Genomic DNA, 12,369 nt, shown 5'->3' with positions numbered 1-12,369 from the left:
ACTCAGCTTTTGAGGAGGAAAGAACTTGGCTAAGAAAGCCTTGACCAGCTTATCCCAAGAGTTCAGGCTATCCTTAGGTTGAGAATCCAACCATATTCTAGCTCTGTCTCTTACAACAAAAGGGAAAAGCATGAGCCTGTAGACTTCAGGATCTACTCTATTAGTCTTAACAGTATCACAGATCTGCAAGAATTCAGTTAAGAACTGAAAAGGATCTTCAGATGGAAGTCTATGAAACTTGCAGTTTTGTTGCATTAGAGAAACTAATTGAGGTTTCAGCTCAAAATTGTTTGCTCCAATGGTAGGGATTGAGATGCTTCTTCCATATAAATTGGAATTAGGTGCAGTGAAGTCACCAAGCATCCTCCTTGCATTATTATTATTTTCGGCTGCCATCTCCTCTTCCTGTTCGAAAATTTCTGTAAGGTTATCTCTGGATTGTTGTATTTTAGCTTCTCTTAGTTTCCTTTTCAGAGTCCTTTCAGGTTCAGGGTCTGCTTCAACAAGAATGTTCTTGTCCTTGCTCCTGCTCATATGAAAAAGTGGGAACAGAAAAATAATAATAATAGGGATCCTTTTTACCCAGGTATAGAGGTTCCCCTGTGTGAGTAGAAGAAGAAAAGAATGTAATGTAAATAAGGGAAGAAGAGAAAATTCGAACACAGATGGAAGAGGGGGTTCGAATTTGGGTGAGATGAAGTGTTAGTAGATGAATAAATAAATAGAAGGAGATTAGAAAGAAGGAGGATTTTCGAAAATAAAATTTTGAAAAGGGGTTAGTGATTTTCGAAAATTAGGAATGAAATCAAATTAAAATTAAAAATTGAAACAATTAGTTAATTAAAAAGAATTTTTGAATAAGAGGGAAGAGATTTTCGAAAATTAGAGAGAGAGAGTTAGTTACGTAGTTTTGAAAAAGATAAGAAACAAACAAAAAGTCAATTAGTTAGTTGAAAAAGATTTGAAAATCAATTTTGAAAATATAAGAAGATAAGAAGTTAGAAAAGATATTTGAAAATCAAATTTTTGAAAAAGATAAGATTTTAAAAAAAAGGATATGATAGAAAGATATGATTAGAATTAGTTTTGAAAAAGATTTGATTTTTAAAATCACAATTAATGACTTGGTTCACAAAAAATCATAAGACATGATTCTAGAACTTAAAATTTGAATCTTTCTTAACAAGTAAGCAACAAACTCAAAATTTTTTAATCAAAACATTAATTGATGATGTGATTTTCAAAAATATGATATAAAAATAAGAAAAAGATTTTGAAAATATTTTGAAAAAGATTTTTGAAATTTTCGAAAATAAATAAAAAAAATGGAAAAGATATGATTTTTGAAAAAGATTTGAAAAAGATAAGATTTTTAAATTGAAAATTTGATTTGACTCATAAGAAACAACTAAATTTTAAATAGTTTTGAAAAAGTCAATCCAAATTTTTGAAATTTTAAGAGAGAAAAAAGGGAAAGATATTTTTTTGATTTTTTTAATTTTTAATGATGAAAGAGAAAAACATGAAAAAGACTCAATGCATGAGAATTTTTAGATCAAAACAATGAATGCATGCAAGAACACTATGAATGTCAAGGTGAACACCAAGAACACTTTGAAGATCAAGATGAACATCAAGACTTATTTTTGAAAAATTTTCAAGAAAAGAAAACATGCAAGACACCAAACTTAGAAATTTTTCATGTATAGACACTATGAATGCAATAATGCATATGAAAAACAAGAAAAGACTGAAAATAAGAAAATATGAAGATCAAACAAGAAGACTGGCCAAGAACAACTTGAAGATCATGAAGAACACTATGAATGCATGAATTTTCAAAAAATGCATAAAATTTTTAGAAAAAAATGCAATTGACACCAAACTTAAAAATTGACTCAAGACTCAAACAAGAAACACAACATATTTTTTATTTTTATGATTTTATGATTTTTTTTTTGGATTTTTCGAAAATTATTTGAAAAAGGAAATAAGGATTTCAAAATTTTTAATATGAATTCCAGGAATCTTGTACTCTTAGTCTAAAGCTCCAATCTGAGGGTTAGACATGGCTTAAGAGCCAGCCAAGCTTTAGAAGATACAAATCAGTCATACAACAGCAGGTGGATTAGGAACAGCTAGCTTGCTCTTATGATGATGGTTTGGAAGCCTAAGTCCAAAAGAATTTAGACATGGCTTTACAGCCAGACAGGCTTCAACATGCTTCATGAAACACTAGAATTCACTCTTAAATATTCTGAAATAATTTTCAAAAACAAAGGGAAAATTTTTTGAAAGATTTTTGAAAAATTTTTTTTGAAAATAAAACAAAAAGAAAATTACCTAATCTGAGCAACAAGATGAACCGTCAGTTGTCCAAACTCGAACAATCCCCGGCAACGGCGCCAAAAACTTGGTATGCGAAATTGTTACTCTGAGTTTGTAAAATTTGTTGTTCGTTCTGTCCCTGGCAATGGCGCCAACAACTGGTGCACAATACCATGGTCCAGACATAACTTCACAACTTCGCACAACTAACCAGCAAGTGCACTGGGTCGTCCAAGTAATAAAACCTTACGTGAGTAAGGGTCGATCCCACGGAGATTGTTGGTATGAAGCAAGCTATGGTCATCTAGTAAATCTCAGTCAGGCGGATATCAAATAGTGGTGGAGTTTTCAAAAATTAATAATAAATAAACAGAAAATAAAGATAGAAATACTTATGTAATTCATTGGTGAGTATTTCAGATAAGCGTATAGAGATGCTTTCGTTCCTCTGATCCTTTGCTTTCCTGCTGTCTTCATCCAATCAGTGTTACTCCTTTCCATGGCAAGCTTTCTGTAAGGGCATCACCGTTGTCAATGGCTACATCCCATCCTCTCTGTGAAAATGGTCCAAATGCTCTGTCACGGCATGGCTAATCATCTGGAGGTTCTCGATCATACTGGAATAGGATTTACTATCCTTTTGCGTCTGTCACTACGCCCAACACTCGCAAGTTTGAAGTTCGTCACAGCCATCCCTTCCCAGATCCTACTCGAAATACCACAGACAAGGTTTAGACTTTCCGGATCTCAGGAATGGCCATCCATGGGTTCTAACTTATACCACGAGGATTCTAATATCTCGGACTCGGTCCCCTGTATTAGATATCCAAGAGATATTCATTCTAGCTTGTTTGCATGTAGAACGGAAGTGTTTGTCAGGCACGCGTTCATAAGTGAGAATGATGATGAGTGTCACATAATCATCACATTCATCATGTTCTTGGGTACGAATGGATATCATAGAAGCGAAATAAGTTGAATTGAATAGAAAACAGTAGTACTTTGCATTAAATCATGAGGAACAGCAGAGCTCCACACCTTAATCTATGGAGTGTAGAAACTCTACCGTTGAAAATACATAAGAGATGAAGGTTCAGGCATGGCCGAATGGCCAGCCTCCAATGTCTAAGGACTAAACGTTCCAAAGATATTCCGAAGATGAACTAAAAATCATAAGATGTCCCATACAATAGTAAAAAAAGTCCTATTTATACTAAACTAGTTACTAGGGTTTACAGAAGTAAGTAATTGATGCATAAATCCACTTCCGAGGCCCACTTGGTGTGTGCTTGGGCTGAGCTTGAAGTTTACACGTGGAGAGGTCATTCTTGGAGTTGAACGCCAGTTTGTAATGTGTTTCTGGCGTTCAACTCTGGTTCGTGATGTGTTTCTGGCGTTTAACTCCAGACTGCAGCATAGAACTGGCGTTCAACGCCCTTTTACATCATCTAAACTCGGCCAAAGCATAGACTATTATATATTTCTGGAAAGCTCTGGATGTCTGCCTTCCAACGCAATTGGAAGCACGCTATTTTGAGTTCTGTAGCTCCAGAAAATCCACTTTGAGTGCAGGGAGGTCAGAATCCAACAGCATCAGCAGTCCTTCTTCAACCTCTGAATCTGATTTTTGCACAATTCCCTCAATTACAGCCAGAAAATACCTGAAATTACAGAAAAATACATAAACTCATAGTAAAGTCCAGAAATGTGAATTTAACATAAAAACTAATAAAAACATCCTTAAAACTAACTAGATCCTACTAAAAACATACTAAAAACAATGCCAAAAAGCGTATAAATTATCCGCTCATCATTAACCTAGTTAACGTGGACTCTAATGTGGAGGGAGCAAGAATCACCAACGTTAGTGACACTCACCTTTGTCATTAACGTTGGATTGAGCCACTATGAGCCACGTTAGTTGCCCCGTTAATTACATTAACGTGGAAGCTAACGTGGAGAAGAGGGATGGTGAGCCAACGTTAGTGACACTCACCTTTGTCACTAACGTTGGAGATGGCTATCAATACCACGTTAGAAGTCACGTTAACCTAGTTAACATGAACTCTAACGTGGGAAGTAGGGGCGTTCTGAAGCGTTAGTGACAAAGGTAAGTGTCACTAACGCTCTCGAAGATTTGGCAAGCCTACGTTAAAGGCCACGTTAACTATTCTAACGTGAACTCTAACGTAGGGAGAAAGGGGTACTCTGATGCCAAGGCATCATAGGCTAGTTTCACTAGCATTTTTCTGTTAGTTTTAGTTGTTTTATGCATTTTCTTGAGCTTAAAGTAACCAAAAATGGTTAAATGAAGAACAAAGCAATGAACCATCCAAACAACATGATTTTGATGCATATTCCATGAGTTTTAGTTATAATACTTAAATGCTATGAATGGAAGATTTCTCATGAAATTTTGCAAGACTTTGATGCAATTGCTTGGATGATTTCAGGGAAGAAGAGGCTAGGCAAGGAAGCAACAAAATCAATAAAGGAAGCTTGAATATCACATGTGGAGTTTAAGTTCCAGTTTAAGCCTAAACTAGAGCTTAAACGCCAAAAATCATGAAGGATAAGAAATGCTGGAATTGAAGTTTAACCTCCAGTTTGACCTCAAACTGGAGGTTAAACGCCAGAATGAAAAGCCTCACTAAAGAAGCATTCCACGTTTAACCTCCAGTTTGACCTCAAACTGGAGGTTAAACGCCAGAATGAGTATGCCACCCAGGGAGGAGTTCCACGTTTAACCTCCAGTTTGACCTCAAACTGGAGGTTAAACGCCAGAACCAGGAAGAGTACCAGGGAGCCATTCCACGTTTAAGCTCCAGTTTGACCTCAAACTGGAGCTTAAACGTGTTCGACAGCTTTTCTACTCCAGGGTTGCTCTCTCCATTTCCACGTTTAACCTCCAGTTTGACCTCAAACTGGAGGTTAAACGTGTTCGACACCTCCAGGGCCACCATTCTAAGCTTCCACGTTTAACCTCCAGTTTGACCTCAAACTGGAGGTTAAACGTGTTCGACCTCCAGTATGCCTCCACCCTTTTCCACGTTTAACCTCCAGTTTAACCTCAAACTGGAGGTTAAACGTGTTCGACCTCCAGGGCTGCCCTTCCTATCTCCACGTTTAAGCTTCAGTTTAACCTTAAACTGAAGCTTAAACATGTTCGACTACATGACTCTCCAGGGCTACCTTCTTCCATTTCCACGTTTAAGCTTCAGTTTAACCTTAAACTGAAGCTTAAACGTGCTTCTACAAAAGGCCTCACTGGAAGTGTCTGGCGTTTAAGCTGCAGTTTAAGCTTAAACTACAACTTAAACGCCACTCTTGGAAAAGGTTTCTGGGCCAAAAATATTGTGATTTAAGTTAGTCTTTGAGCACAAATATTAACTTAAACTTACTTTGGTATGAAACCCAATTGAATATCATGGTTTATGGGATTGGGCCTGAAGGATTGATGAGTTTGAAATCTCAATTTATTGAGTCATGTGTCATTATTTGATTATCACTAAGTTGGCTCAATAAATGTTACAGGATTTGGATCAACAACCTCATCAAGATTATGGATCATAAACCCAAGGCAAAAGGAAAGCAAGGAGAGGCCTCAAAGCCCAAGAAGCACAACTGAAGCTCAATATAGAAAGTGTATAAATAGGATAGAAGTTAAGTTAGAGGGGACTTTTACTTTCACTTTTAGCTAGTTTTCCTTTTCTTTGTAATTGAATTCAGAGCTATGATTCACTAAACCCCCTTTCATTGGGTTAGGGAGCTCTATTGTAATTCAATGAATCAATAATAGTTTATCTTCTTCTTCAATCTTTTCTCTTGAATTTTGTTAGAAAGCTTCTCGATCTAATTCCATTGAGTAGTTGTCTTGGGAAAGAAACTACTCATACTTGGAATCCTTCGGAGCCTTGGGAAAGGAATGGAGGATTCATGCTAGAGAAGCTTTCTCACAGTGGATTGGATTGGGGTTTGGATGGATATTGTGACATGTAATCCTACCAAATTGTGGTTCATGAAATTGTGTGGTATAATCAGTGATCAAGCATCATCTCTTCTTATGAACATTTAAACCAAGGGATTGGGAATTTGTTTGTTTTTAGAGAGCATTGGTGAGCCAAGGAATTGGGATCCAATCATATAAGATTGCCAAGCAAAATTCAATGAACGCATTGGTTGAGGAAGAGATAAACATGTTTTGATTCGGAGATCTCAATATCTCCTATAACCCAATGAATTCCCATTTCTGATTTCCATCTTCTCTTTACATTCTGCAACTCAATTCTTGCAATCACCCCCATTCCCTTTTAATTTCAGCAATTTACATTCTGCTCTTTAATTCATGCAATTTAAGATTCCGCCATTTAATTTTCTTGTTATTTACTTTTCCCGCCAATTTTACATTCCGCAATTCTCATCTCAAACCTTGATTCCGCTCAACTAGAACACACTTCTAATCCGAATTGCTCATTCAACCAATCCTTGTGGGATTCGACCTCACTCTATTGTGAGTTTTTACTTGACGATAACCGGTGCACTTGCCGGAAGGAATTTTGCCGATCGTGCAATTTCCTAAATCGTAGCATAACTAGTTTATGTGCATCAAGTTTATGGCGCCGTTGCCGGGGATTGGTTTTCGATTGACAATTCTCAAATTGGAAGCTAACTAGATTGAGCAATTTTCTCTTGCTTTGTTAATTCTGTTCAAGATACTTGTTGAATTTTAATTTCTGCACTTGGTTACATGCTTTCCTTCTTTATGCCTTTAAATTCATTCAACTAACTCACTGACTCACTAACTGTTTGAATTAATTCCTCAATTGAGCTAACCATACTCTTCCATTAACCAATAGTATTTCACTTGTTTGTGTTTGAGCTGTGTTCTTGTATGACAGGTAGGAGAGGAGAGACATCAACTCCTCCATATACCGAACCAGAGAGGACCCTTCATAGACTTAGAAGGGAAGCAAGAGGGAAGAGAGTAGTGGGAGAAGAGGAATCTGAAGGAGAATCTGAGGACAATTTTGAGGAAGCTTTAGATCTCAACATGGATAGAGAAGTTCACAACCATGAGAGAGCTGATGGAAACGATGCCATCCCTGAGAGGAGGGTTCTTAGTTCATACATAAACCCAACCTCTGGGAATTGTGGTAGTAGCATCCAGAAACCACCCATTCAGGCCAACAATTTTGAGCTCAAGCCACAGCTAATATCACTTGTGGAAAATCATTGTTCCTTTGGAGGAAGTGCTAATGAAGACCCAAACCAACATCTCACAAAATTCCTGAGAATTTGTGACACTGTGAAGTCCAATGGAGTCCAGGAAGATGCCTATAAACTGCTTTTGTTCCCATTTTCACTTAGGGACAAAGCAGCTAAGTGGCTGGAATCATTCCCAAGGGGGAGTCTAACAACATGGGATGAGGTGGAAAGCAAGTTTCTGGCACGTTTCTACCCTCCACAAAAGGTCAATAGGCTTCGATCTGAGGTTCAGACTTTTAGACAACAAGATGGTGAAACTCTCTACGAGGCATGGGAGAGATTCAAGGACTTGACAAGGAAATGCCCACCAAACATGTTCCATGATTGGGTGCAACTGCACATCTTCTATGATGGGCTCTCTTATGAATCAAGGAAGGCTGTAGACCATTCATCAGGAGGTTCATTGAACAGGAAAAAGACTGTGGAAGAAGCCATTGAAGTGATCGAGACAGTGGCTGAGAATGAGTACTACTATGCATCAGAAAGGCACAACACTAAGGGAGTCATGGAGCTGAACCATGTTGATACAATTCTAGCCCAAAACAAGGTGTTTGCCAAGCAACTAGCAGAGCTTACCAGGCAATTAGAAACAAAGCAAGTGGCTGCAATACACACACAAGATCAAGAGGAAATAGGCATTGAAGGAGGTGATTGGGATGAGGCTAACTATGTGGGAAACCAACAAAGGCAATCATATGATCCATATTCCAACACTTACAACCCAGGCTGGAGAAACCACCCAAACTTTGGGTGGGGAAACCAACAAACCCAACCACAAAACCACAAACCTTACAACCACAACCAACATAACAATTCCACATACCAAAACTCCAACCAAAGATCATACCAAGCCACACAAAGCACCTACTCCCAACCACCATATCATGGCCAAAATAATCAACATACCCAACCTAATCCGAACCAACAATTTCAAGATCAATTAAACCGGATAGAAGGAATGATGGCAACCATGAGTCAAGACATAGTTGAATTGAAGAGCTTCAGGGATGATGTGAGAACTACCTTAAGAAACCATGGTGAAAAACTCAAAAGGATGGAATCTCAAGTAGGAGAGCTATCTCAACAGGCACCCAAATCAACTGCAGTGTTCCCTAGTGACACAGAAAAGAATCCTAAAGGGGAACAAAAGAGAGTAAGATGGGAAGAATGCAAAGCCATCACCATAATGAAGGAAGTCTCAGAAGAAGAAGGAATCAGGCCCTCAGAACAGGAACCAGAAATCTTGAAGGAAGGTGTGGAAGAAGTTAAGCAAGAAGGTGGAACTGAGCAAGCCAAGGAACTGCAAAAAGGCATGATGGAAATATACCAACCAAAAGCACCATTTCTTGAGAGGTTAGGAGGAGGTGAAAAAAGGAAAACCTACTCAAGGTTTCTAGAGACATTTAACTCTCTTCATGTCAATATTCCCTTTCTTGAGATTCTTCATCAAATGCCCACACACATCAAGTATTTAAAGGAATTGTTAAGCAAGAAAAGAGTTTTGAAGGGAGGACAAACGGTAACAATGAACAAAGAATGCAGTGCTCTCATCAAGAAGGACACACTCTCTAAGAAAACGGACCCAGGAAGTTTTCATATCCCTTGCATCATAGGGGAAACAAAAATTGACAGAGGATTCTGTGATCTAGGAGCTAGCATAAATGTGATGCCTCTAACTCTTATGAAGAGGCTACAACTGAATGAGGTGAGATCCACTGATGTAATCATACAACTGGCTGACAAAACTCAGAAGTAAGCTGAAGGGGTAGTTGAAAATGTGCTGGTGAAAGTGGGGGATTATTATTTCCCCACAGACTTTGTCATTGTGGACATGGAGGAAAGCTACTTACACCCTATCATTCTGGGCAGACCATTTCTAGCCACTACTAGAGCGCTCATAGATGTAGAACAAGGAGAGCTAATTCTGAGAATACATGATGAACAGCTCATTTTCAAAGTCTTCAAACCTGCATCTGAGCCTGAACCAGAACCTGAAAAGCCTAAAGATGATAGTAGCCATCCGTGTTTGGAGGAAAGTAATCCAGCAGCTGAGACTCTAAAACAGTCATTGGAAGGCAAACAAGAGTTGCAAGAGTTAGAGCCACAAGAATCAGTGGAAACAGATCAGAAGGATCCTCCTGACATAAAGGTCAATGAAGAAATCCTCAAGAGAAAGGGAAGAGTGATAGGGAGATTGCCAAGAGGATGGAGAAACAAGAAAATTCCCACTGAAGGTTTTTCTCCGGGAGATAACGTGATATCAAGTCATTATCTGCCAATCCCACCTGGCCTCAAAACCATTCCTTCCCAGCTCCCTCAAGTGTTCACAATCAGGAAAGTTCTTTCTATGGAACATTTAGAGATCATGAATGAATCAAGTGGGGACGTTTTTATAGTGAGAGGAGAAGACGTCAAGCACTACAATCCACCCTAACAAGGGACAACCGTCAAGCTAGTGACGTTAAAGAAGCGCTTCATGGGAGGCAACCCATGTTTTTAGTATCCTTAATCTTTAGTGCTTTGCTTTACATCTAATAAAGCATGGTTTCTTATGCATGAACTTGAATCCTCAGGACAACTATTGATTAAGTGCACTAAACCTTGCATGTAAATTACAATGGATCTCTAAGTTTGGTGTGCCTGATGGCACTCCCAAATCTTACTCAAATTGAATTCCATCTTTCATTCAAGGTGCACAACCAAACATTAAGTTTGGTGTTCTTTTTGAACACAGTTTATGAAAAGCAAGAAGTTCCTCTGGATTTCAAAATTCATGACAAGTATACCATTCACATGTTTTAATACTTTGGTTTCAATTACTTAGGGTAGTCACTTTGTTTAGAATCAAAGAGCCAAGGTGACTATGATTTATTAGAATTATGCACACTCATTAAGGACAACCAATATGGATTTCATGTCATCAGGAGACTTAACCAAACACTAAGTTTGGTGTCCAAATAATAAGTGTGCATACATGTAGAAGTCACGGCTATAAGCTCATAAAGACAAGCATTGATTTACATGTGCAAATACTATTCATAATTCACATGGACCGAAAAATGATAGCAAATTTGTTTGTTTGTGCAGGTACAAAAGAAAAGACAAAAATGGAGGAAAAAGACAAAGGGAGGTACGTGCTTGGTCAAAAAGAAAATTCACAAATCTTTGAAACTAACACATGGGAAAAGGAAGTTCTGCAAGAAAAGAAAGCTACATGTACAACCTAATGCATCCAGAATACTTCCAAGAAAATGAAAAGCCAATCGTCCTTATCTACAATTCATATATTTACCATCAAGCCACCCTTCACAAACCACCCTAGCCGTTCATTTTTCACTCATGGGCACTATAAAGAACCACTTGGGGAACGAGTCCCACACCACCAATTCTCCTCCATACACATTTTCCTTCATCATAGCATAACTATCTCTTGCCGAAAACAACCTCACCACACTTCCAACAACACTTCTTGCTTTACCTTGTCAACTTTAGCTTGTCACTTACCAAAACTAAAGAATCAATGGCAGCTTCATCTAGCCACAAAAGAAGAAAAGACAAGCAGCCAATGGAGGAAAACAGGGAATTCGATGCATGGAGATACAGATCAGTTTTCCATGAGATTCAAGCCGAATGGATGAGACCTAAAACGGTACTAGCTGAGGTCCCCTTTGACCTTGAAAAGGATGAGTTCCCAGGTGTTTGGGAAAAGATCAAAAAGAGGAAGTGGGAGCTCCTGACTAAGCCAATCACTAAAATCAACATCAACTTGGTGAAAGAGTTTTATGCAAATGCAGTAAGGGAGGATCAAACCAAGAATCCCACATACAAAAGCTATGTGAGAGGGGTGGAAGTTGACTTCAGTCCCAAAGCAATCATGAAAACTCTTGGCCTGAAAAACATACATTTCAGCCAAGCAAGTTATGAAGAAAGGATGATAGGAGAACCTGACTATACAACTATTGCTGAAGACCTTTGTGCCATCAGAGCTGAATGGGTGAGAAAAACAAGAGGGGCCCCAAGAGTCTTGAGAAGGGGAGACCTAACACCTGAAGCTAAAGGGTGGTATGCAATAGTTAGGAGATCCATCCTACCCACTGCAAACTCTTCAGAAATAGTCCCTAAAAGAGCCATCTTGCTACATTGCATTATGGTTGGAGGGGAGATCAAAGTTCATAAACTCATTGCTGAACAGATACAAGAGTTTAGTGAGAAAAGTGACCCTGAATCCTGGCTCCACTTCCCTAGCACTATCATTAGACTATGCATCGATGCCCAAGTACCACTTGAGGATGAAAGACCTAATTGGCTATATCCTGGACTGGCCATAACTGCGCACAGAATGACTCTTGGCCCAACTCCTCCAAGACATACAAGAAGAAGAAATGAAGAAGGGCAACAAGTGGAAGCCGAGCAAGAAGCAGAACAAGAAAGACAGGAAGGAGAAGATAGAGAAGAAGAGCAAGAAGAGCAAGCAACTCCTGAAAGAAGACAACGAATTCCCAGAGACCCCATGGATATGAGCAGAATGCAGGAAATCATGGAAGGAATGTCTCAACAATACATGAGGTCTCAGGAGAGACAAGAGGACTTTCATCTAAAAATGATGGATATGCAAAGGAACTTTGAATCAAGATTCTTCGATCTGCAAAGGGAACAAAATTTACACTTACAGGAATCCTTCAGCCACATATGCCAACACCAAGATGCCAATGTCTTGGCAATCAAGGAAGCCACCACTTTACAGAATGCAAGATACTCAGTCCAAGCTGATTACAA

At 38.6% G+C, this 12,369-nt stretch overlaps 1 non-coding gene across 1 annotated transcript; it reads right to left on the bottom strand.

The window, feature by feature from the left end:
• Positions 1-7,804: 7,804 nt before the first annotated feature.
• On the bottom strand, positions 7,805-7,908 carry LOC148577553 (small nucleolar RNA R71). The gene has a single exon (XR_015904265.1). It is a non-coding gene; the product is annotated as a small nucleolar RNA R71 (small nucleolar RNA).
• Between the last annotated feature and the right edge of the window lie 4,461 nt (positions 7,909-12,369).

The sequence above is a fragment of the Arachis ipaensis genome, chromosome B1 (assembly GCF_059453495.1).
Source record: "Arachis ipaensis isolate K30076 ecotype BB chromosome B1, ASM5945349v1, whole genome shotgun sequence".
Lineage (NCBI taxonomy): Eukaryota > Viridiplantae > Streptophyta > Magnoliopsida > Fabales > Fabaceae > Arachis > Arachis ipaensis.
The sequence above is the reverse complement of the archived record's forward strand: the minus strand, read 5'-3'. Positions and strand labels throughout refer to the sequence as shown.